Genomic DNA, 25,103 nt, shown 5'->3' with positions numbered 1-25,103 from the left:
AGATCATAGAAGCAGCAAATATGCGCATATTTGCGTAACTGCGCACGATTTGAACGCGGCATTGGACGGTGCGTGACATAAGTGCAGACCACAGACAACACAGATTTTAGGCTAGGGTTGTATAGACTAGGCTTTTTTATTTGTGTTATTATCACTGTTAAAAAAAGATCTAGTTCTTAAATACGAGTTAGAAATACAATACACAGTTATTGTGTTGTTTTTAAAAATGACTGCTAATGTAAACAAGCGTCTCTGTTTTAAAAATTTTGGTATCGGACTTCGCAGTTCGTTTAAAAAATTAAACAAAAATGAAAACAATACTGCCATAATGTAAGCCAACTATGAAAAGGGTTCCAATTTCTATCCAAGTTTAAATGCATTTTGGTTGAAATAGCAAAAAGCCAACATCACGCGGTGTTCCCAGGCGGTCACCCATCCAAGTACTGACCGCGCCCGACGTTGCTTAACTTCGGTGATCGGACGAGAACCGGTGTTTTCAACGTGGTATGGACGTTGGCAAGTGCGAGTCTGAATTTAAGAATCACTTTCCCTTCAGCCTACAAAAATAGTACAGAAAAAAGTGACTTATCTAATAATAGCAAGTGTGAACCCTGAACAAGAGCAGTTTTCGTGAATCAGTGTTTAACACTGCATTCTTAGGTGTTCGTGTGATAATAACTGCTCGATGTCGAGGTCTTTATCAACGCTATACAATACCAACGTAGTATTGGTTGAATTATTTTTAAAATAGCCATGTATTTTAGTTTACAGTTAGATTAAACATATTACAATATGGGTCAATATTTTATTTCTTGCATTTATTATCAATCCAAAATATTTTGTAGTAAGTATCTACATAATTATGTTTAACTACAACATTGATTGGATTTAAAAATTCCTTCTCATTATAAATTACTTATGTCACTCTCCCAAGAATAAGTGGATAACCTCAAAATTTAAATTAATGCGTTTATTCTTTATATTTTTCCACTTTCTGAGCATATTTCACGTATCAGACGAAAAGTGATAAAACCGGCTTTCTTAAGTTTCTACAGAGATACGTAGCTATTGTGGAGACCGCCCGCCGGGTTTCGTTTTTGGTAAAATCACGTTTCTCCACACAAACTAGTTTCGATGTTTTTTCTTCAATTAAATTTTGAAGCCTTGAGAAATGATTTTGCGGTACGCCTCTTTGTGAGTTAATGACCCAATCTATAGACAAAAACTTGATAGTAATGAGTGAAATTGGTGTAAAAACAACTAACTAGTAACTTTGTCGCTTTTCCATTATTAACTGAAATGTTCATCCATCCATTATCTGAAATGTTTGTAGCTATTGATGGGTTTTTATTTATAATTTGTCTTGGTGTGGAATGGGAAACAAATATGTACAGGTATTTAGCAGGTTAATGTAATGTCTAACTGTGAGTTCAAAAATACATCGAATGTAGCTAAATTCTAAAACTATCCATTTTCATACATTTAATCACTGATTGGATTGCAAAATTGTGTATTAAATACCAGAATGCCTTCACAAACGTTATGTAATAAAATTGTAAAGTAGCTGATTATGATATTCACTTAATTGCAACTTTTATGTTATTATGTTGTATGTACGGGTTAAACCGGTTGTAAAAAAACTAATTAACCTTTTATTTTGAACGCGTTTACGCACAACTTGACTCATTAACTAGCGAAAATGTAACATTGTAATTATTTTCCACAAATAATGATTTTGTATGAACAATATTTTATGCGTCAATTAATGTTTTACCTAAAATTAGGTCATTCACATGCATAATAGAAACATTTAATTGCTTATTTATGGTCTAAGTAACATTAACTTAGTAATTGTGTACTTAAAATTCATAAATTATGTATTAGCAACCCACTTTCTTTCAATATAGCACGATATGCAAATATAGTTGAAGTTTGAGTTGGGCCATTATTTTGAACACTTGTTATCATTAATTTGGTTTACGTAATAGTTGAGATTGGTTTAATTGTGTGTTGGCATTGATATAAACAACCATAACCAATACAGCTGCCGACAAAACTAGTTGTCTAATTTGTCTATGCCTTTCCGCGGTTTAAGTCAGATTGCAGGTTAAATTGATACGTTTTGCGAATTATTTAAATCTTATTGGGGTACGTATTGGTATAGACAATGTAAATGCTATTTCATTTTCGTAATTTGGCATTCCAAAATTTCCAGTCTCAAAAAACGTCTTACATGTTGCCATAAAATCAAAAAATCTTACGCTCTTTGCCATCTAGACATGAGATTAATATGAATAACTCAACCTACAATACAAAGGGCGACCCAAATTAAAGCTATAAAGGCAAAACAATCAATATGCCAGGTTACAACACAAGTGTCACCTACAAACGAAATAGCGAAGCATTACGCATGCTTGCTCGACCTTGAGGGTAGGTTATGTGCTCATTTGCTCAGCCTCAGCGTAGGAAGGCATCTCATTGTTAGCAATTAGATTTTATTAAACCCACACGCGCATTTTTTGACACGAAAGCGTGAATTTTGAGCCATTAACTAGCAATGGGAAAGTGACCCAAAAAATTCTAGCTTTCTAGATGAAAACTTTTTAGCATCTTAAAATTATTTATAGATCTGTTATGCAAACATAGCAAAAAGCCAACATCACGCGGTGTTCCCAGGCGGTCACCCATCCAAGTACTGACCGCGCCCGACGTTGCTTAACTTCGGTGATCGGACGAGAACCGGTGTTTTCAACGTGGTATGGACGTTGGCGATATGCAGATTGAAATAAAATATCATTTTGCTTTATTCCAATTTAGTCATCTATTAAAAATATTAATAAGTGACTGACTAATTATTCAGTCAGTTAATTAATATCTGCAGTCAGTAGTACCGATATTTTCAATCAATCAGTAAGCCTTTTAATCCTGAACCATTTATGTAGTAGGTATTAATTAATTTATTTTAATGTATTTGACATCGAATCTCAGCACAGATATGTACCGGACACGCTATTATTTTTGTAGACTAATCAAAAGTGACCTTAAGGAGTATAAATTAATGCATATTTTTATTTAATCTAACATCCGACGTTTCATAGAAACTGACAGCGATCTTTAAAAATACGCTACCTTGCCAGTGCTATAATAATAAAAAAATTGAAGCTAGAATTATGTACGACAAATTGATAAAAAGAAAAAAACACGTTTTTCATTTATGTCATTTTACGCACGGGCGGTCAAACGAACTTTGTAAGGGACTCGTGACCGCTGTTTTTTTTTACAAAAAAAAAAACTACAAACCAGTTTGAAGTATTGAACCGTTTGGTTTTGGTAAAGGAAGATTGAAGAAATACCCAGTAGTTTCTTTGTGTATTAAAACTTTTTTGATTTGATTTAGATTGTAGACGAAATAAAAAACTTTTCTTTATTTTTTTTAAATCGAAAGGTGGTAGGCCGTAGGTCCCTTCCAGCTATGTCAGTCGCCTATAGCATAGGTAGAATCAAGTCTGACACCAATACACCATGATTATGAAGTCAGCTGTTTTACCAAATCTCAGTCAAGAAGAACAATAGGAGGTAATAAGTGATGGCAGAACCTCAACAAATATTATTATAAAATAACCAAAGTAAATGAAACGATGGAGTTGATAATGGCAAATCAAATCGCAAGGGTCAACCTTGCGCTGCAGGTGGCCATAACTTTAGTTCGTAAAGTTGAATGCCATTTCACTTTCGTAACTCTTTTATTATCACCTTTCACGCTGACCGGTAAAAGTTTGTTTTTACCTTTTGTAAATCAGATTCGGTGTAACTTTATTAATTGTAACGTAACATAATAATTATTATTATTGGAGTAAAAAACCACCTTTTAGACTTGAAATGCAAAAAAAAGTTAGTCGTTTTTCTGTAGGTGGATGTATTTTTAATAATAAACAGTCGCCAGCATATCAAACTATGTAATTAAGATGCTACAGTACCTATCTCCTCGCTCGTATACCTACTCATTGATGAATGATTTATAATCGTACTTACTTTTTACTTCATCTAATAGTTATAAACACAAATATTTAAATGTAATCAAGAAGCCATTATTCTTCGTCGGCCTGTGTAAGAGATAGCCGCCATTAATCGTATCCAAGCGTATTAATTTTGATCCGCGAATCTTCAGACACATTCCGAAACGGTTAAGTGGACTGGCGACTTTTCTCTACCATCATTTACTAGTGATGTAACATTTAAAGTTCACACTCTGTAACTTAAATCCATTCTTAACCTAATTTGCTAGTCCTACATGATATTTTTAACTCAAAATTATTCTGTTTTTTAAAGGGTTTGTACACCTTTAAAAACTTTTCAACCTAACCATCCCATGAAATCTGTAAAAAATAATTTGCTGTTCGTCAGTCTCGCTAAAACTCGATAACGGCTGCGCCTATTTACTCTTAGCTGATAATATTGGTTTTGAAATGTCTGTAGTCCAAGGGCAGGTTTAAACGTTGAGTAAATATGGAAAAAATAGATAGATGTAGGTGCTATGAAGTTCATCTGATTCTAGTTGTATGATAAATAAATAAATTAACCAAGCAATAAATTCGAGTTGATATTATACATCACTACTCCGCACCTGCAGAGTTACACAACCACACTCCACAGACCGATTGGCGATTACGCTTCATTTCGACTTTAACATATAATTATATTTGCGGCTTGGAATTCCACATCAAGAAAACGAAAACGCGGAAAGTGGGATACGTGGTTATTCGTCGCGGTCGCCTGCCATTTTTCATCACCAACTAACGGTGCAGTCCTGTTGTCCCCCCTGCTTGGCCCCCCTGGGGGAGCCAACAGGATTTCGAAATCCTGTTGTCCCCCCTGGCTAGGGGAGACAACAGGACTAGATTTTTAATCAATGATTTGAGGACTGTTGTCCCCCCTGGCAAAAATTATTTAAAAGCCATATATTTTTATAACATATAAGAAGGACTGGAGTATCTGAATGAATGCCAAATTGCCAAACTGAATACCTAAACGTATGTCAAATAATAATTAACATTTGGATAACGAAAAAAATATAAGTTCTTGGTACCGGTAGTACTTATTATTATTCTGTGGTACCGGTACTATTTTAGACTATTTCAAAATCTGCTTTACTTGCTTTTAACAGATCGTTATGAATTATCCCACGCCTAAACCATTGAACCGATTTTGATATTTAGATAGTTTTGAGTCCTGGGAAAAGTCGTTGGACAGTTTTTATCCCGGTTTTTGAAACAGTGATGCGCTCTATATTTTTTCTGTGACAGACAAAATTTTACACGGACAAAGCCGTAGGCAAAAACTAAGTACCTCTATTATGCTATTCTCATCTATAAAAAATATTATCTACTGTAAAGTTTATCAAGTGTAAGTAAAAATCCGTTTAAAAGTTTTACGTGAAAGAGTATCAAAGATCCATACTCACAAACTTCCGCATTTACTTACGACATTAGTAGGTAGGAGGATGCTAAAACTGAATAATTTTAAATCTATACTTAGGTATNCTAGTTAATCATAATATTCAACAAATGACTTGCTCAGTGACAGTGATACAACTAGCAGCCGCCCGCGATTTCGTCGTATTATTTTCTATCCTACATATTATTTTCTATCCTTTAATAAATAAATTCCGTTCTTAGTGGACGTCTACACCCTATAAGGAACCTACCTACCAAATTTCAAGTTTGTAGGTGTTAGTTAATACCGGCCGGCACCAATACCTATCAAAATTGTAATTATTACCTACTTGACAAACATTTAGGTATTCAGTTTAGCAATTTGGCATTCAGTCAAATACTTCAGTTTTTCATAAATTATGCTATAAAAATTTATGGCTTTTAAATATTTTTTGCCAGGGGGGACAACAGTCCTCAAATCATTGATTAAAAATCTAGTCCTGTTGTCTCCCCTAGCCAGGGGGGACAACAGGATTTCGAAATCCTGTTGGCTCCCACAGGGGGGCCAAGCAGGGGGGACAACAGGACTGCACCAATTTTACGCTTTTACTTGAGTATTTTTCGCGATGTAGTAAGTGTGTAAACATGATTTCATGAATCCAAATACATTATGATTTTTATTTATTTGTTGTAAACGAAACTGGTTGCGAAATTAAAACTAACTTTCAGGAAAATGTGTTAAAGGAAAGTGTTGTTTTCAATGTTTTCCTTGTTTTCTGTAATTAATCATCTTATTTTTTATTTATCGTTTACATTCACCGGTGAGCTCACAATTTGTGTTAATACACTCAAATATTCTACTTAAAACAATAATTTGTAAAAATTATGGTCAACATACAATAATTATTATGACGATGAATATAAGTAAGGTACAACAAATAATTTTGTAGCACGTACGTTGACATGCAGGCAACTATAAATTGAGCCCAATGATTATTAGAATACCATCAAGGCAAAAGAATTCAAATTTGCAAAAATCATGAATTCGCATATAATCTGTATAATATATAAATCTAATTGGAATTCTGTTGCATAAAAAATAAGTCTTTAATCATTTATGGGTATCTACGAGTAGTTAACCACAGATAAGGAACCGGTCAAGTATGTCTGGTGGATGTTTGGCCTTACTATAAAAGGTTTTTCTTGTAACTTGCGGTTGGTTTTTTAAACTTGTTTGCGCCAAGGGCTTGCGATTGCAGTATCTTAAGGTGGTAAATGGAACCACTGATTTCTATCTACTATCACTATAATTCTACGAGAATAAGTAACGAAGTTTTTATTTATAACAGAAACCACAACCCTGCTGAAATACCTAACCTAACTTAGGCTGAGTTATACCACCTAACTTTGACGATAACCGGTGCTTTTTGTATGGATTTGGACTGATTTTTAATGTTGGTCAAAGTTAAAGTAAGATGGCCTACAACCCAGCGTAAAAGACTAACAAGTTATTATATTTTTAGTTTTCTTCACAAGTATTTCTAATTGATACAATATACTTACTTAGGTAAGTATAACATTTTTATATCAGCTTGTCATGCAAAATTAGTCATAATTTGAAAAACAACACATTTTTGAGTTGGTACACTATTTTGTCAGTGATGCGAAATGTTTTTTTTTAAATCAGTTACTTACTTTTTAGTTAATATTTATTACTATTAATTAATTTCGCTTCTAACAATTTCATACATTTGTGACGTTAATTTTACAATATACTAACCTGTCATAGCATTATTTTATTAACTTTATAGTTGTAACTAAATGTAGACCAGTTGTGCCACGCACTAAAAATTATAACCAATCTTGAAAAGTTATCAATTATTTTAATTAACAGCTGGTAAGACGAATTACTGTTTTAGTATTGTTTAGAAAGTAAAATTAATAGAAACGTGTAAAGTATCATTAATCTCTCAAATTACTGGTTACTCATACAATTAACTTCAATTCTTCAATTAAAGTTTATCTTAATTAAAGTCCGGTTTCAAAATTCAAATTAGTTTTCAAGTAGGTACCACTACCTACCTACTAAACACCAACAATTTACTTTCGCTAAAAAAGCAGTTTTAACCAACTTAAAAAAAAACGGAGAAGGGTGTTTTGTACTTATGTTACTTGTTAACTTATACAGAAGTGCGTCGTCCGCGTCTTTTTAAATGTGTCTAAGGGTGGTTTTGTCTCAAAATTTAGTGCAAATTGAAAGGTAGAGCAAAAACTCAAAGTCTCTACAAAACTAAAGCCCATGGTCACCCCAAACACCATTATGGGCAAAAAAATAGGCCAGAATGAGCTAATTACGCGAAATAGATCGGTATCAGTATTGTGTGTTTAGATAATCCGAAGTGACGTGAAAGCGACAAACGCACTGCTAGAGCTCGTTCTAGAATAGTGGTTCTTAACCGGTGGTCCGCGGACCACTGGTGGTCCCTGGAGGCATTCCAAGTGGTCCACGAAGACATCGTAATAAACAAGTGACGTGACGTGATGAGTCGAGTCAACACAACGCAAACGGCGCACAGTGGGCGAGAAATCGACCTCCCTTTTCATAGGATTTTGAAAAAAAAAAGTGGTCCCTGACAAGACAGAAATTTAGTGAAATGGTCCCTCGTGACTTAAAGGTTAAGAACCACTGTTCTAGAAGAAACTAGTACCTATTGCATTTTCATTTATAATTTAAAGTTCTTATAACTTGTAATCAGAACTGAAACTTATAAAAATATTACAATAAAGGTTGAGTTTTAAAGGTTCCCATAAACCTTTAAAAGGTACTCGCTCTTTTCCTGCCTCTTCCCTGCAAGTTGTTGTAATATTACATTACACAAAATGTTATTCTGTGCTTCGAGACCAAGTAAAAATTATGGTGTTATTATTGCTGTCTAGATGTGGAATCTGGTTCCTTACAGTTTCAAGAAGATTAACCTTGATACTTTTAATTGTTGCAGTATTTGTATACCTACTTAATTAAATCAAAAATGTTTATAATGTTTCTTTTACGGGATAATTTTCACCTCTCGTCCCCACCTCTGCAACACTTGTGCTTGTGTAGCCAGGATCTACAGCTTGACCGTCAATAAAACCCAATCAGTGAAGGCTTTTAATCTTATGTAGGTATTTGTCTACTTATTGGTCTATCTATCATGGACATTAGGTATCATCATTTCAACAAACTTCACTGCCAAAGTCCCACGCAGTCATACAAACTTAAGGCTGAGTTGCACCACTTAAACCGTAACTATAACGGTAACCGGTGCTTTTTGTATGGAGTTTGACAGATCTTTGACGTTTGTTAAAGTTAAAAAGTTAAAGTAAGATGGTGCAACCCAGCCGAAGTCTTAAGGGCTGCCACGCAATTACCCTGTCAAAAATACTCAAGCGTTTCGTATTTACTATTTATTTACCGATCACACACTGAATGAACCCGTGTCAAGGCTTCTTACCTAACCGACCCACGTGTTGCCAAATAGAGGCAAAGACCTGTGGAATACAATAACGCACAATAAGAGACTTCACACACGATACTGTTGGCCAATAATGGCGCGCAAAGATTGATAACTCTGCCACAGATTAGTATAGTTACTGACTCTGCTCTATTTGTATTTGCCACACTGGGAATCTGTCATGAAAGGCTGACTTCGGCCTACGAGTAGGTAATTCCCACACCTCGGTTCTGCTGGAGTATCATCCATGTGTGTCAAGATTTAGACCATTTCAGTGGGACCTCTGATGATACACAAAGCAGTGGTTGAAAGAGTTAGTCTGCCCGACAGATTTGACCATAGATATCTAGCTGTCGCTAGCAAAAATATTATTTTCTTTCTCTAACCAAAAAAAAACAGTTGTTAAAACTTAATTCTGTTTCAACTTAATCCTTACAGTTTTATCTCTTATCAAGATCGTGACTTCATCATTAAATGACAAAAGTTACAAAGAATTTCTAAGCTAAAAACTTTGTTATGTGACGTTTTCTGACGTTACTTATTAATTTCAAGATAGTTTCCCAACCAACCTACGTTTTTCTGGAATAGTAGTGTATCGTGTGGTGTCAGACTGCCTTCCAATGATGGTGGGGCTCATTATGGTGTGTTGTGTGAGACGGCCTCAACAATCATGTCGGCAGTATAGTAATTTATTACTTATTAACGACTCGGATCGATTACTACAGCACGATTAACCGTATTGAGGAAGCGTGGACTGTTATTTGTTCGGTAATTGTTATTGTAGCCGAATCAGCTGTAGATCTATCGGATTCGGAAGCGATTATTGTAAACTTTACATTGAGATACCTATTCTGTCTATTTCCTATTGAAATTCCAAAGTATTTGCGTTTTCTAAAACATTTTGTTTAAAAAATTAATTATTGGTTTTGCACTATGCTCCTATTTTGTGACTATGCTATGCAGCAGTTGCAGAAATGCGTCTGAGTGTTGTTTTAAATCAGATAAGTATGAGGAATTTATTTGGTACTTTTTTACTTTTGAATATGACAGTGCTGTTGTTTGTACTCATCCAACTTAGTATATTTTATTATTTTTACACCATGTTTTATGGTTTTTCTTTCTGTTTAACTAATTTCAATTAATATTAATCTGAATCATCTCAAAACAAAAAAACATCAAATATTTCCAACTGTTTCCAATTTTCCCAAATGACAAACGTTCCAAAGGCTATTTATTCACTATGCCTTTGCTTACCTTAGGTTCGAAAAACAACTTTCCTGCATATTCTCGCGTAGAGCGTGGGCGAAAGTGTTGGACACTCGGTATGCTGTGCCACGATGTTTGTCTTCCATGGGGCTATTGAATGGTATCGATAGAGTCGCAGTTGTTTGAATGTCGATAAAAATATCGATATTTTATTTATAGCGATATCTATCAAGTAAAAAAAATAGACATAGACAATTTTGTTGATATTTTAGGGTGATATTGGGTTGATATTTGTGCTTTGTGCGGCGTACTTCTTGAAAGTCAAAGAATAGAACTTAACTTCGATTAGATTTGCAAATCTTAGGTTCTGTTGTTGAAAATGCAATGTAAATGTAATAATCTCAGTGAAATCTCACCATGGTCATCATCCTCTGTGGTTGAAGAATTCGGGTGAAGCTCGCTTCCACCTTCAGCTTCGGCCTGATCATCACTTTCCATCAAGTGAGTTGCAGGCCTAGAGCCTCATCAAAATTGGTTGATCTCTTCTCAGTCATCTTCTTTAGATTTGTGTATTCAGTTATTGTTTTAAAATTGGAAACTACTTCGATATTATCGATATTACATGATGGGTTTTTCGATATGTCGTAGCATCCCTAGCTCTTGACGATTCGGTTTTATTGGTTTTGGTTACGAAATGTTGTGAAGAGCTATTTATACGTCAGCATTTGTAGAATCTGGAGTTCTTCACTTTTCAGTTTTTTCTTGGATTTACTACTGAAAAGTAATAACTATCAGACATTGTACAAGTCTTGATCGGATAATAAATAAGTCAATAATTCGTAATAATGAAACTTAAGCCGTGTGGTGACGGCAGAGTAGAATACATTTGTCACCAACCCCTACTCTTCCCGCGGGTGTCGTAAGAGGCGACTTAGGGACTACACATCAAACAGAGAATGGGCAGCAGCGCTCTCTGAAAAACATCAATCTTTTAAACTGCGATCTCCACCCCGCCTGCCAAGCGTGGGGATTATGGAAAAACCCTCCACTGAAGTGGAGGAGGCTCATAGTCCAGCAGTGGACTGTAAAGGGCTGTTGATGATGATGATGAATGAAACTTTATTACATACGAGTATTATTAAAAATATTTCAGAAAATAATTTGACAACTTTTTCTTGGCAAAAGATATAGTAGAGTTTTGTTTGATTTACTCCGAATTCTTACACAATATAATTAATTGTGCTCTTGCCAGCATTTTTTTATATTCATAAATACTAGCGAGTAGCATGTTTATTGATTGATGAATTGACTACTAATTATAAAGACACTGACCGCTTCATTGTTTACCTATTTCTTATAGTGCTAGTCGCTAACTCGCTACTACTACCTATTACATACTAGTTTTTATCCGTTACGCAGCTTCGTAAGCGCGAAATTTGGTCTCTCGCAGTCTCTATAAAAACTTTTCTTTCGTTATTTTCTTACGAAAGTTTTAAGTAGAAGTTGTGAAGAGATCTTTAGTCCCTTAGGTAGATAGGTACTAGAATTGTGACTCTCCTTATCACGTTTCGTGCCTTATTTCTCCGATCACATTTGAAAGAAGTAATGTTCACGAGTGGACGACTTATGGCTGAAATGATGATGATGATGATGAAGTTTTACTTAAAAGCCTAAGGCTGAGTTGCACCACCTAACTTTGACCGTCTTTAACGATAACCGGTGTGTTTTGTATGGATTTTGACAGATTTTGTCAAAGTTAAAGTCAGATGGTACCCAGCCCAAGACTATGTTCTTCTTTAAGCTCCAATCTACCAAAATAATCATCATGCTTCATTAGTTTGGTGATGAAAATGTAACAGACAGATTTACAGAGCAACTTTCGCATGTACTTACTAACTATTAATTTATGGAGGCATAGTAAATAAAAAATAAATAAATAAATAAAAGTTTATTTAACAACTTTAACATTTTTTACATTTCTTACATTGCATAGTGTATCGATCATTGACCGAATGATAAATTATTACGGGAATTACTCAACGAATTATCTCAAGCGGCGGTGCGTGAATCGAAACGCAACAGATTATGTCAAGATGACAGATCATACAAAATGGCGGTTCAACTTTAATGATGGGTGAATTATTGGGTTTCATTGTTGGAGAAATTGATTGATTCTTAGTTGAGAGAGAATTACAAATCGGGGTATTTCACACCTAGTTAATTAGAGCTGTACTTTTTATGCATGAGGCTTATAGACTAAGAGCTAGGGAACGCCAGACCTGCGTCATTAATAAAAGCTGAAAGTTTGTCAGTGGATGCTCCCAGTATAGATTAGAATGTTGATGCATCATGAAGTTTGGGTCATCGTGGCTTTAACAATATTGTCTGGCAAGGAGTTAGAACTGTCAAAACTATCTGGCTGATGAGGAAACTAGTTCTGAAGTTCGCCAGACGTAGGTCTGGCGTTCACCAGCTCTTAGTCTAGGTATTATGTCATCATACCAATAGTTAAGCTAAGTTAGTTTAAACTTAGCTCGCACAGCTGACTGACGCAGTTTCTTTGCAGTTTGCTTGCACTTTGCAGACTTCACATACTAACTATGGGATGACTATGTCTATGGGAAGCTATAAACTTAGCTATTGTCTGCCAACCGCATTCAGCAAATAATTGAGGCAGTCGAAAAGTGATTGTTTTAGCAGTATAAGACTAGACAAAAAGTTTCAAAATAGTTGAGTTTAAACCAAAACATATTGCAAAATAATGGTCCTTGCAGGATATAAACCTTCGACACCTTTCTTTCTATAACTTTAAAGCAGTCGATCAATACAAATTGATAGTTAATTCATCCCAATCACTATAAAATTGACATGATTAATCAAATAACCTACGATATCCAACCAAATACCTACTTACGATGCAGTTTCAAAATCAATGAAATAGTGCGCTGAATTCATCAATCAATATATTGCTATTTCACGTTATTCACTATCGTAATAGTATATTTATTATGTAGAATAATCATTATCAATGACATTGACTCTCTATCACACTAATATGACCTCTATTTCTATACACTCACCATTGAATTTGCGAAATCACCTGCCATTCATTCTCACGGCTTTATTTTTTACTTCTCACACCTGTAAGCAAAGTAGGTGACTCGAAAATTGTAATTAAAACCCAAATCGATGTTGGCCAACTCGATTACGCGTCATGCAAATTGTAAATCGATAGTGTCTCAATCGATGTTTCGGATTTGTGAGAGTCGGTAACATTTACGAAACTTCTGCTTCGGAGTCACCAACATGCTTGCCAACATTGAAAAAACCGCTAGACTTCTTGGCGGGAAAGTGAAACGTCATGTTTAGCAAAGTAAATGATGTTAAAATTCGCTTCTTCTGTCGCCAACGTCCATACCACGTTGAAAACACCGGTTCTCGTCCGATCACCGAAGTTAAGCAACGTTGGGCGCGGTCAGTACTTGGATGGGTGACCGCCTGGGAACACCGCGTGATGTTGGCTTTTTGCTTCTTTTGATAAAAAATACAATATTTAATTAAAATTGTTACGGTTTTGTTTGGTTATTTTAATCAAGTACCCATAACAATAAATCACACAATTTAGAAAGTCTTGGATCAAGCAAGCAATGACATTGTAAAAAACTTACAATGGAATTTTCTAAAAAAACGTAGACTTTTTTGCCTTTACTCAAATGTCAGAAAAAGAGTTCGATCGTAAATTGGTCAATTAGTAGGAGTAATCATTTTATTTTTAGAGCCCTTCACGGTGTTCAGTGACATGGAAAAACTGTAATGATGTAACTTACGAAATCAACAGAGAAAAACTGTATGGAATGGACTGTATTTAAATTGATTAAAAACGCATCCCTGAAAATCTACAGAGATTATGCACAAGATAGAAATGAATTTCTATTCTTATTTTGGAATATTAATATTTACTTTAAAATAATATATCGCACGTTCATAATCAAACTGTCACTATACAAAAAAGTCGATTTTTCAGGAAAAGCATTTGAAATGCTCAAATTTTAAAACCTTTGCAAAATGAGCAAAATGCTATTAAATGTTTTGTTTTTTGTTAAAGACCAGTAGTGGCTTATTTGGCTTTTACGGAAATGTAATTATCTTTCAAATTATGATAATGGTTTATTTAATATTTAATTTTTTCTCTAAAAATAGTGTCACTTTTCCACTAAAATTGAGACTGTGACAGTTTTCAATTAAAAACGTGTTAATGTTGTATTATTAATTCCGGTAGAAATGTCACTATTTTCATATAAATTTGACGATGAAAAATTGAAAAATGATTATTACTATATAAAACTAACATAGAAAAATCAGTAATTTTAATGAACTTAAAACTTAATAATTTGGATTAAGTGGTACCAATGGTAACAGTAATAAATGTAAATTCTCGATCAGAAATAAATACGTTACACACATGAAATTACTATAAAATTACATCACATAAATCAATTTCTTAGAAAATAAGGTACTCTCTTGTTCAGACAGCCTTTAAACAACCAGACCTTGATGACCTCGACGAACTTGACGAACTAGATAGTGATTTTTCATGGGAAAAAGGCACAGAGAAGTAGGTTTAAATTCTGGATCATTATCCAGCGGCCATTACCTCTGCGAGCTATGTGCCCCGCCCATTGCCACTTGATTTTAACGATTCTGCGGGCTATGTCGGTCACTTTGGTTCTCCTGTGGATCTCCTCATTTCTGATTCAATCACGTAGGGAAACTAACTAAGCATCGCACGCTCCATCACCTTTTGGGTGACCTCTCAGATTCATAAAATATCACTGGCAACACACACTGATCAAACTTTTGTCTTGAGGCACTGCGTATTTCGGACGTTAGAATATCACGAAGCTTCCCGAACGCTGCCCAGCCGAGTTGGATTGACGATTGACCTCTTTCTCGAAGTTGGGCCTGCGTAACTGGACTGTTTGTCCCAGGTCAGTAAACTTTCGAGTGTAGAGTCTCCAGATAAGTGGATACTACATGGACATTTGAAATGTTTTTTGTTTTGTCCATATTCATTTTCATACTCATTCATCAGGCCCACTTGTTGAGAGGCTCTACTTAGGCCATCGAGCATTATGCCTAGATCTTCTACAGTCTCAGCCATAATTACGACATCTTCCGCAAATCGAAGGTGGATTATGTCCTCGTTGATATTTATGCTGAATCCGCTCCAGTTCAAAAGCTTGAAAACATCTTCCAGGGCGGTGTTGAACAGTATCGGAGATATGACATCTCCCTGTCTCACCCCTTGCTGCAACTGAATGAGTTTCGAGTCCTGATCCTAGAGACGAACCGACATTGTGGCGTTTTCGTACAAGCCTTTCAACACTTCGATGTATCTATAGTCAATTTGGCACCGTTGGAGAGACTGTAGCACTGCTCAGATCTCGATCAAATCTAAGGCTTTTTCATAGTCCACAAACGCTAGACAAAGAAGTAATTACCTTGATAATTTCTTTGATTTTACTAGTGTTTGGATTGACTGGTGGCATTTTTGTTAGATAAAATTATAACTACTTAGTCATTTAAAAATATTTCTTGTTGTTTTAATATTTCACTATTTGGATAAACACAATATTCTACGAAGTGATGAACAATCTTTTTAAAAATGTAAGAGAAATATTGTCACTTTTTGTTTTAAGGCGTTTTTCGTATTACTATATTGTGACTTATCTTATAGTTTTGGAGTAAAAGCGTCTTTATGCTAAAAATGACGTTTTTCAACACAGAGTTTACATAACTATCACGGCGTGCCCGTCCAGATCCCGTCACTACTAAAAACGTGTCACTGTTACTCACAACAAATGCCGGTTTTCCCATTAAACTCCATAACGACACGAGTTATATCTGCCGAACTATTTGAGCTTTAAGCGTGGGATTTTTACAGCATGCACTTTTCGCGGAGCGCTGATAGATGGCGATGTTAACTCAATTTCTCCCAATTTCGTATAGTGACGGTTTGATTATGAACGTGCGATATGGATTTTTACAGGGACTTTAGTTTTTCAAGTTTACAGAAAACAGTTTTGCTAACTACTTACTTATTTAAGTTTTTTTTAGATTGAAAACATGATTTCAGAATGAATTTCTATGGCAAGAGTTACCTACATAAAATAAAGGTATTGATTGGTAGGTACTTTACCTACTATGTCATCTGTGTATGTCATAGAATCTTTCTCATTCTGATTTTTGTAACTATTTTACCTTTTGGGGATATAAAATAGCCCTTCTATCTCGATTCGCATTAATTACTATTTGAGTTTTTTTTTCTGCAGAAATACGCAAAGTATTTAATAGGTAGGTAGTCAATAGTTTAGGTGGGCTTTTCTTCCCGTTTTTACATCATAATAGGTAGGTACCTACCTACGAGTCAAAAAGATAAATCTATGGGGTTCAAGCCGTTCAGACACTACCACTACGTTACTACAACAATAAACACATTGTCATGACGTATGCCTTTCGCTTGATGAGCCAAGGAAGGTCACGTCATACAATGATACCATCGTTCCCACCAGCTAAACGGAAGAACTTGCTTCCTACTTGCAATTACCATAAATCAATTAAAAATGACCCCTATCACTGAGCAATAAGAGTTGAAAGTTCACGCTGAGTTTTTCGCAACAATATTGCAGAATTATAAAACCAAATCACTAAAAACAGTCGTGAGTGTTTGCAATAAAGATCAAAACTATAAAAAAGCATGAATCGTAGAGTCAATCGGTTCGCCACGACTATTTCAAGGTGTTGTCGTCGATTTTACACTATTATTATGATATTTGTCTATTCGGTGCCCGTTTCTTAATTCGGTCACATATTTCACGAGCGCATCGGATTTTTGACCGTGTCGGACACGCAAATTGGTTTTAAATTGTGATAGGTACCTAAATAGTTGTTATTACTTAATTTTTTATTAATTCCTTGTAATGAACCACAGCTTCTTTTCCTTTCAACTTTTTTTTGACTGCAAAGATTACAAACGGGCCAATGTTGATGTTGTTCCCGCCATTTAGAAATTGCTAACTTATTTTGTCCCTTGTATTGTGAAAAACTAAAAAATTGCAAAGTATCATTCATTACAGCGTACAGTGTAATTAAATAAAAATTGCGCTAATGTTGTTTTTTACTAAACACAATTTACAACTAGATTTACTATCAACGATGTAATTGTATGTAATGAGGATCATTTCGATTTTTAGCTGTGAATGCAGATTTATAGGGCTAAGAAATCCTTAATACACAGTGCAAAAATTTTTGTTCTACGACAAAAATTGACGAAGTTATGGCCAAATTACTAAAAAAGTTCACTGACCACCCGGCGCGGGGACGATGACGTNCAACAGTACTGATCCTCATTGCACGTGATTCTCATGCTTGTTGCGAAAAGCGCGCCTCGATTAGAACCCGACCTCTTTCGATAAGACCGGCAATTAAGTACCGCTACTCGCTGATAGATGGCGTTGCGTAACAGTAAAACTATTTTAAAAGATGTATGATTAAGTGCGTTACTGTGGAATTTAAACTTTAACATGTAAGTACATAATAAAGTTAACATTATTTTTTTAAAACAACATTAATTTTAAACAGGGTAGATCAGCAATTAATTGCATTATCTACCACATCATTAGCACCAGGGGGCAGCACTACACTTGTTATTAAAACAAAATGACTCGCGCTTTATTTCAATTTTTAATTGAGTTGAAAATATTGATTAACACTAACAATCTGTTATCGTTACTGCTCGCCTTGAGTTGAGCTAATGATAAATTTATTTTATTTATTATGATGTATGATTTTGGCTCTACAATATTTAATTTTATGAACATTCATTTACATTATTATCAGGATATTGGCTCTTCTAGCTTCTAGGCATTCCGTTTTTTTTTTAAATTTATTTACACTCAATTTATTGAAAATACTCATTGCCAATTTTTTTCGCCAATTTTCTGATACTCCTCCACCTTCGTGCCTTGAAATTCGCCGCTCTATCAACTTTAAATAATAATTTGAATGTCGCTTCGAAATAGTTCATTTAAATTTAAATACCCATAGAAAAGAAACAAAAAGTAAATTCCGATACCGGGAATCGAACCCGAGCCTCCTGGGTGAGAGCCAGGTATCCTAGCCACTAGACCATATCGGATATTGGTTGTGATGCCGAAATACTAAGTTAGCAACTACCTATTTACAATATTTATTTCTGACTGAAACTGACGCCCGTGTTCACAAACATTACTACGTGATTACTATGAGATCTCACAGTGCGAGTGGACGCACAGGGTGACACACGAACCAATCACAGAGCTTTTGACACGGTAATACTATCTATACAGTATTCCAACTCGGCCATATTTTTGAAATAAATGTCAACAGCCCCGCGGTACGTCACGGTATGACAACATGCGATAGGGCTGCCCACCTACAGTACCCATTCTAATTACATCTGTCTACTTAGAATTTCTATCTAGTTTTGTGATTGTAATTTTTTTTTTNTATTGTGAAAACCGTGATCTACCTTATGCTTTGATTTGTGGGTAACGGTGGGTAAGTATGTGAAGTGTCAATTTGACCAAACAAATTATTTGGGATATAATATTTGGCAAAATAAAACATTTGCTATATAAACATTTGCCAAGTAAAATTTTGCCAAATGATAATTTGACCAAATGAATTAGTTGCGAAAAGTACAGTTGCTAAAAGTTAATTTGGGAAATGACACTTTGGCGATAAGTTGTTTGCGAAGTGAAATTTGGCGAAAAGTAATTTGGCCAAACGGAAGGATACCAACAATCTGTTATCGTTACTGCTCGCCTTGAGTTGAGCTAATGATAAATTTATTTTATTTATTATGATGTATGATTTTGGCTCTACAATATTTAATTTTATGAACATTCATTTACATTATTATCAGGATATTGGCTCTTCTAGGCATTTCGTTTTTTTTTTTAATTTATTTACACTCAATTTATTTAAAATACTCATTGCCAATTTTTTTCGCCAATTTTCTGATACTCCTCCACCTTCGTGCCTTGAAATTCGCCGCTCTATCAACCTTAAATAATAATTTGAATGTCGCTTCGAAATAGTTCATTAAAATTTAAATACCCATAGAAAAGAAACAAAAAGTAAAAAAGATCTTTTCCGATACCGGGAATCGAACCCGAGCCTCCTGGGTGAGAGCCAGGTATCCTAGCCACTAGACCATATCGGATATTGGTTGTCATGCCGAAATACTATGTTAGCAACTACCTATTTACAATATTTATTTCTGACTGAAACTGACGCCCGTGTTCACAAACATTACTCACACCAGTACTCGTTGGTTACACTGTAACCTAAAATACAGGGCTCTGCCCTAACTTAGGAAGCAAAGCTCAATGTTTTTAGAATCATAATATTTTGTAAGATACATTAATGTCTGTACTTAAACATTTGTTGCTTGTTTTTATATGCATGTACTTACTTTTGAATAAATAGATTTGTATTTGTATTTTGTATTAACCTGTATTTTATTACAGATAACTTAAGTACTTTTGTGTACATATTTTGATTTTTTAATGTGTTTGTACATTGTTTCTTTATAAACTTCTCCTGATAATATTATAGATACTTAATGTGTGAAACAATGACAGTGTGACTGGATGGGATTTTATTCCCAACGAGTAACAGTAACAGTGTTACTCGTTTGGGTGACTTATAATTGGGAACAAGCGGCTAAAAAGTTGAAGCAGCCAAAGTAACAAAAAGGTCTCTTCCAGTAAAATTGTATCCCNGTGACGTTTAGCATCTGGAACATGAACCATGACTTCGCATCCAAAGATTCTAAGGTGTTTCAAATTTGGCTTCTTCCCGGACCATAACTCCTCAGGTGTAGAGATTGCAAAATCCGGATTTTTCTTAAATCCGGTTTTTAGGATTTGTGTTACGTACAAATCCGGATTATCCGGATTTTTCGAATATTGGGTAAATTTTTTAAACCATCAATTTAATTTAAATGAAACGTAGTTTTTTTCAAAAAGATGTAAGTATTTGAAGAAAAGCGTTTTATTTTATTATCGCGCATGGAATTTATTCTTCTTTTTTCGGTTTGCGCTACAAGCTTTCGAAATTATTTGAACCTTGCATTATTTTTTTCGTTTTAGTACAACTGTATTTCAGAATAAAAACTTGCTTGTACCTATAAAATATTTTTTTTATTCTTCTTCTTGTCGTGTCGACAACAAACCTACACAGCGTCAGCCCAAAACTCCGCCACAAGAGTGGTGTTATCAGTAGCCTTCATTAAATCTTTGGGCACGCAGGGCACGAAATCATGTGCTTCGTCGACTGGGGAACAAAACCACACTTGCACTCCAAGTTTGATCCATCCAAGAATCCCCACCTGACACCTGAACAGATTGTCCTTACTACGGCAGACCTGTCCGAAGTCTATAAAGNATAGTCAACGACCTGTCATCTGTCATTACGTAGCAAGAACGCGCCAATTTCAAATTACTACAACACTCTCTCCAAATTGCAGCGTTCCTCATTCTAACAGTTAAACAATTAATAGTAACAAACAAAAACAATAGGTAGTTACTTTATACATACATATTACTGAACAAAGTATGACAGAATCAAGTTTTATAAGTACAGTTACATCTTACAAATACCTAATTTACTTCTTAGATATTGAAATTTACTTTTAGCTAAGGGTTTAGTAAATATATCAGCCCTTTGTTCATTACTACTTATATACTTCAGAGCAATTTCTTTACTTTCATATTTCTCTTTAACAAACTTATATTTAATATCTATGTGCTTGCAACGTTTATGATAATTTTCATGTTTTATGACAGAGATTGCACTTTGATTATCTATGTTAAGTTTTACAGAATCCTGATAATATTCATCTATATCTAACAAAAGTCTCTTTAACCAAATAACTTCTTTTGTAGCACTACAGGCAGCCATAAACTCCGCTTCAGTTGTAGATAGTGCTATCGTTTGCTGACGTTGACTGGCCCAAGTAACAGCAGCACCATTCTTAATGAATACATATCCTGTCATTGACCTTCTTGTTTCAGTATCATTAGCGTAGTCAGAATCACAATAACATTCTAGTATATTGTTGTGTGAAGGTGTATAGTATAGGCCATAATCACTAGTTTCTTTGAGGTACTTCATTATCCGTTTTACTGCATTCCAGTGACTACTATCATAACTATCCAGATATCGGCTGACTAAGCTAACCGCAAACATTATGTCAGGCCTGCTGACTATAGCTAGATGCATCAATGAGCCTACAGCCTCTCTGTATGGAATGTTTCTATCTGGCTCTGATGTATTCTTTTCCAATTTGATACCTGTTTCTACTGGTGTACTGTTTCCATTGGCATTAATCATATTAAATTTATTCAGCAATTTTTGTACATATGTAGTCTGATGTAGAAATATATAGTTTTCTCCTTTCTCAATTTCAAGGCCAACAAAGTTTTTAGGTTCACAGACTTTTATTTCAAAATTTTCTTTTAGATCATCAATTACTTTGTTCAACACACTTTTATCTTTAGAAATGATTAGGCCATCATCCACATACAGTATTAGGTACACTTTACTACCATTAAACTGACCAGTATAGATACACTTATCTGAGTGACTATTGGTGAAACCAAATTTCTTCAACACAGAATCAAATTTTTGATTCCAGCACCTGGGTGCTTGTTTTAACCCATATAATGACCTTTTAAGTTTGCAAACATGCCCTTCAGGTACATCTAAACCATCTGGTGGATTCATATATATATCTTCAGTTATGTTTCCATAGAGGAAAGCAGTTTTAACATCAAACTGTATCATTTGCAAGTTATCCTGACACACTTTAGAAAGCAAAACTCTTACAGAGTCATACCTGACAGTTGGTGAGAATGTCTCTGTGTAATCAACCTGGTGTTTCTGTGAGCATCCCATGGCACATAGTCTTGATTTATACAGTGGTCCTGATGGTGTATCTTTCACTTTGAAAACCCACTTACAGCCAATAGTTTTCACTCCATCTGGCTTCTTCACCAACTCCCATGTTTCATTCTTACTGTGTGCTTGCAACTCTTCCTCTATAGACTTAATCCACTTCTCTTTATCCAGTGATGACAGAGCCTCCCGGTAAGTCGTAGGCGTCTCATTTTCTTCGTGTTCTCCACCTTGACAGAGGTAAGTATTAGATTCATGTTTTCTGTTTCTTACTTTATTTCTAAGAGTTATATTACTAGGTCCACTAATATTTATTTCTTTTTCAGGTACATACTCGGGATCATCATCGGAGAAGAATGTTTCTTCATCATCATCATCATCGGATAATGTTACAGATGAGTTATTTAACTCTCTTGTGCTTTGATTTGTTAGCCCAACAGATTCATTAATATTCTTTGTTTCATCAGCACATATTTTAACATTATTTGTATTTTCTGTTAGTGGAACCATTGAATACTTTCTTTGTATGGAATTTTCCAGAAATACAACATCTCTACTGATAAGGATTTTCCTTGTTTTAGTATCTAATAGTCTGTAACCTTTAGTGACTTCTGAGTAGCCAATAAATATCATTTTACTTGCCTTAGGATCCAGTTTGTGACGTTTAGCATCTGGAACATGAACCATGACTTCGCATCCAAAGATTCTAAGGTGTTTCAAATTTGGCTTCTTCCCGGACCATAACTCCTCAGGTGTAGCGTATGAAATGGATCTTGTCGGACAGCGGTTCGTTATGTACGCAGCTGTCGCCACTGCTTCAGCCCAGTAGTGTTTCTGTAAATTAGCATTAAGCAACATACAGCGAGCTCTCTCCATCAATGTGCGATTCATACGCTCCGCTAACCCGTTTTGTTGTGGGGTATATGGATTAGAAGTTTCATGTACAATCCCACAATTTTGCATGTATTCAATAAACTCATTACTCAGATACTCTCTTCCATTATCAGTTCTTAATTTCTTTATTTTACATTCAAGTTGATTTTCCACTAATGCTTTAAATTCTTTAAATTTACTGAACACTTCAGACTTGTTTTTAAGTAAATAAATAAATACTTTCCTGGTATAGTCGTCCACAAATGTGAGGAAATATTGCGCTCCTCCAACTGATTTCACCTCCAGTGGTCCACAGATATCGGAATGTACAAGTTCTAGAACCTTCTTAGCACGAGAACCTTCCTTGGGAAACGGCAGCCGAGACTGTTTTCCTTCTTGACAAAATTCACATATCATATCCAGCTTATTCTCAGTAAGCTTGACACCTTCTGTACATTTGGAGAGTTTATTCAGATCAGTCATATTGAGATGAGCCATCCTTTGATGCCATAAGTAGCTGTCACTTTCCTTTGTATTACATGCATATGCTTGTGCACTACTTATGTTCAGACGATACATGTTATTTACTAACTCACAAGCTACAACTTCTTCTTGAGATTTGTTGAATATTTTACAGCCTTCATTACTAAACAGTACTGAACATTCTTTCTTTATCAGCTGACTCACGGAGAGAAGATTGCTTGCTAACTCAGGCACATACAACACATTGGTGACTTGTATGGTTTGTGTTTGTCCTTTACTATTACATATAGGCAGATCTATTTTTCCACAGCTCTTCACTTTTAGCATTTTATCATTAGCAATACGGATGCTTGTAATTGGAGGTGTTGATTCATCATATAGCCAGTCCTGCCTCATAGTCATATGCATGGATGCTCCTGAATCAACAAACCAGCTATTACTGTCATATGCTGCAGCGGATGCCGAGAACACAGCGACATATCCAGTTTCTTTGCCTGCCTCTTTGCCTTGGTCCTTTTTCTTTGTTCTGCAATTTTTACTTATGTGACCATACCTGTTGCACTTGAAACAACGGGGACCTTTATTAAACTTCGGAGAATTATCAGAATCCTTTTGTTTATATTTACTTGGCTTACTTGCATACAATGCAACTGACTCGGAGCTCTTTATTTCCTGTAAGAGCTTAGTCTTCACAGAGTCTGCTGTAATCGGCACACCAGAACTTTCGAGGGCCATAATCATTGGCTTGTAGACTTCGGGTAATCCAGCAAGGAGCAAAGTACCCAGCCACTCATCATTGATATCAAATGATATGTTTCGAAGTTTATGTGCTGCACTCATTATTCTGTTAATGTAATCTTCAACATTTTGGCAATTTTCTAATGTTGTTGTAATCATATCTCTCAATAAGCCCACGCGTCTTGTCAACCCTTTGTCGTCGAAAGCCTTTTGTAAATTGGTCCACACTTCTTTAGCCGTTTTTGCCTCTTGTATATGTATGTAATTCACTGAGTCAACCAACAATATAATTTTTGCCTTTGCTTTCAGGTCGAGCTTTGAATCAACAGGTTTGCCTTCATTTTCAATACAGCACCAGAGGTCTTCGTGTTGTAAATACGTCATCACGGCAAATCTCCATGTATTGTAGTTATCTCGACCAACTAACTTTTCGATAAGAGTCATTGCATTTGAAGACATTTTGTATGAAAAATATTTTTTTCACACACACCACGCGGCTTTTTGGTTAGGTCGTGTCAGTTTTGATGACCGGCGACTTTGTTTTACGTTATTTCATTGATATAACTTTTCACTGATACTTATTACAAACAGATTACTGCCTGGGCCCATAACCTGTTGTAATTAAACGACTTTATAATTAATTACTTGAGTTTTATTAAACAGAACAATGCACATTACAGCAGTGATGGCGCAGACAAGAAAAAAATAGTCAACGACCTGTCATCTGTCATTACGTAGCAAGAACGCGCCAATTTCAAATTACTACAACACCCTTCCATTTTTGTTCCCGCGGAATTATCTGCTAAATTAGATTGCGTTTCGTTCCACCGAACGCGATCGCGATGTAACAAGATTGTATTGGATAAATTAATGG

General features: G+C 35.2%; 1 protein-coding gene and 5 non-coding genes across 6 annotated transcripts in view; 2 read left to right on the top strand and 4 right to left on the bottom strand.

The window, feature by feature from the left end:
• LOC114356160 (cell surface glycoprotein 1-like) overlaps positions 1-25,103 on the top strand; it is a 92,140-nt gene that overhangs the window by 39,492 nt on the left and 27,545 nt on the right. The gene's annotated exons all lie outside the window — the stretch shown is intronic.
• On the bottom strand, positions 400-518 carry LOC114356205 (5S ribosomal RNA). Its single transcript, XR_003656199.1, has one exon. It is a non-coding gene; the product is annotated as a 5S ribosomal RNA (ribosomal RNA).
• Positions 2,652-2,770, bottom strand: LOC114356204 (5S ribosomal RNA). Its single transcript, XR_003656198.1, has one exon. It is a non-coding gene; the product is annotated as a 5S ribosomal RNA (ribosomal RNA).
• LOC114356175 (5S ribosomal RNA) lies at positions 13,537-13,655 on the top strand. The gene has a single exon (XR_003656172.1). It is a non-coding gene; the product is annotated as a 5S ribosomal RNA (ribosomal RNA).
• On the bottom strand, positions 18,258-18,329 carry TRNAE-CUC (transfer RNA glutamic acid (anticodon CUC)). Its single transcript has one exon. It is a non-coding gene; the product is annotated as a tRNA-Glu (tRNA).
• On the bottom strand, positions 19,326-19,397 carry TRNAE-CUC (transfer RNA glutamic acid (anticodon CUC)). Its single transcript has one exon. It is a non-coding gene; the product is annotated as a tRNA-Glu (tRNA).

Source organism: Ostrinia furnacalis, unplaced genomic scaffold (assembly GCF_004193835.3).
Source record: "Ostrinia furnacalis isolate ACB-3 unplaced genomic scaffold, ASM419383v2 OfSCF2698, whole genome shotgun sequence".
In the NCBI taxonomy this organism is placed as follows: domain Eukaryota; kingdom Metazoa; phylum Arthropoda; class Insecta; order Lepidoptera; family Crambidae; genus Ostrinia; species Ostrinia furnacalis.
This window is presented reverse-complemented; position numbering and strand designations above follow the sequence as displayed.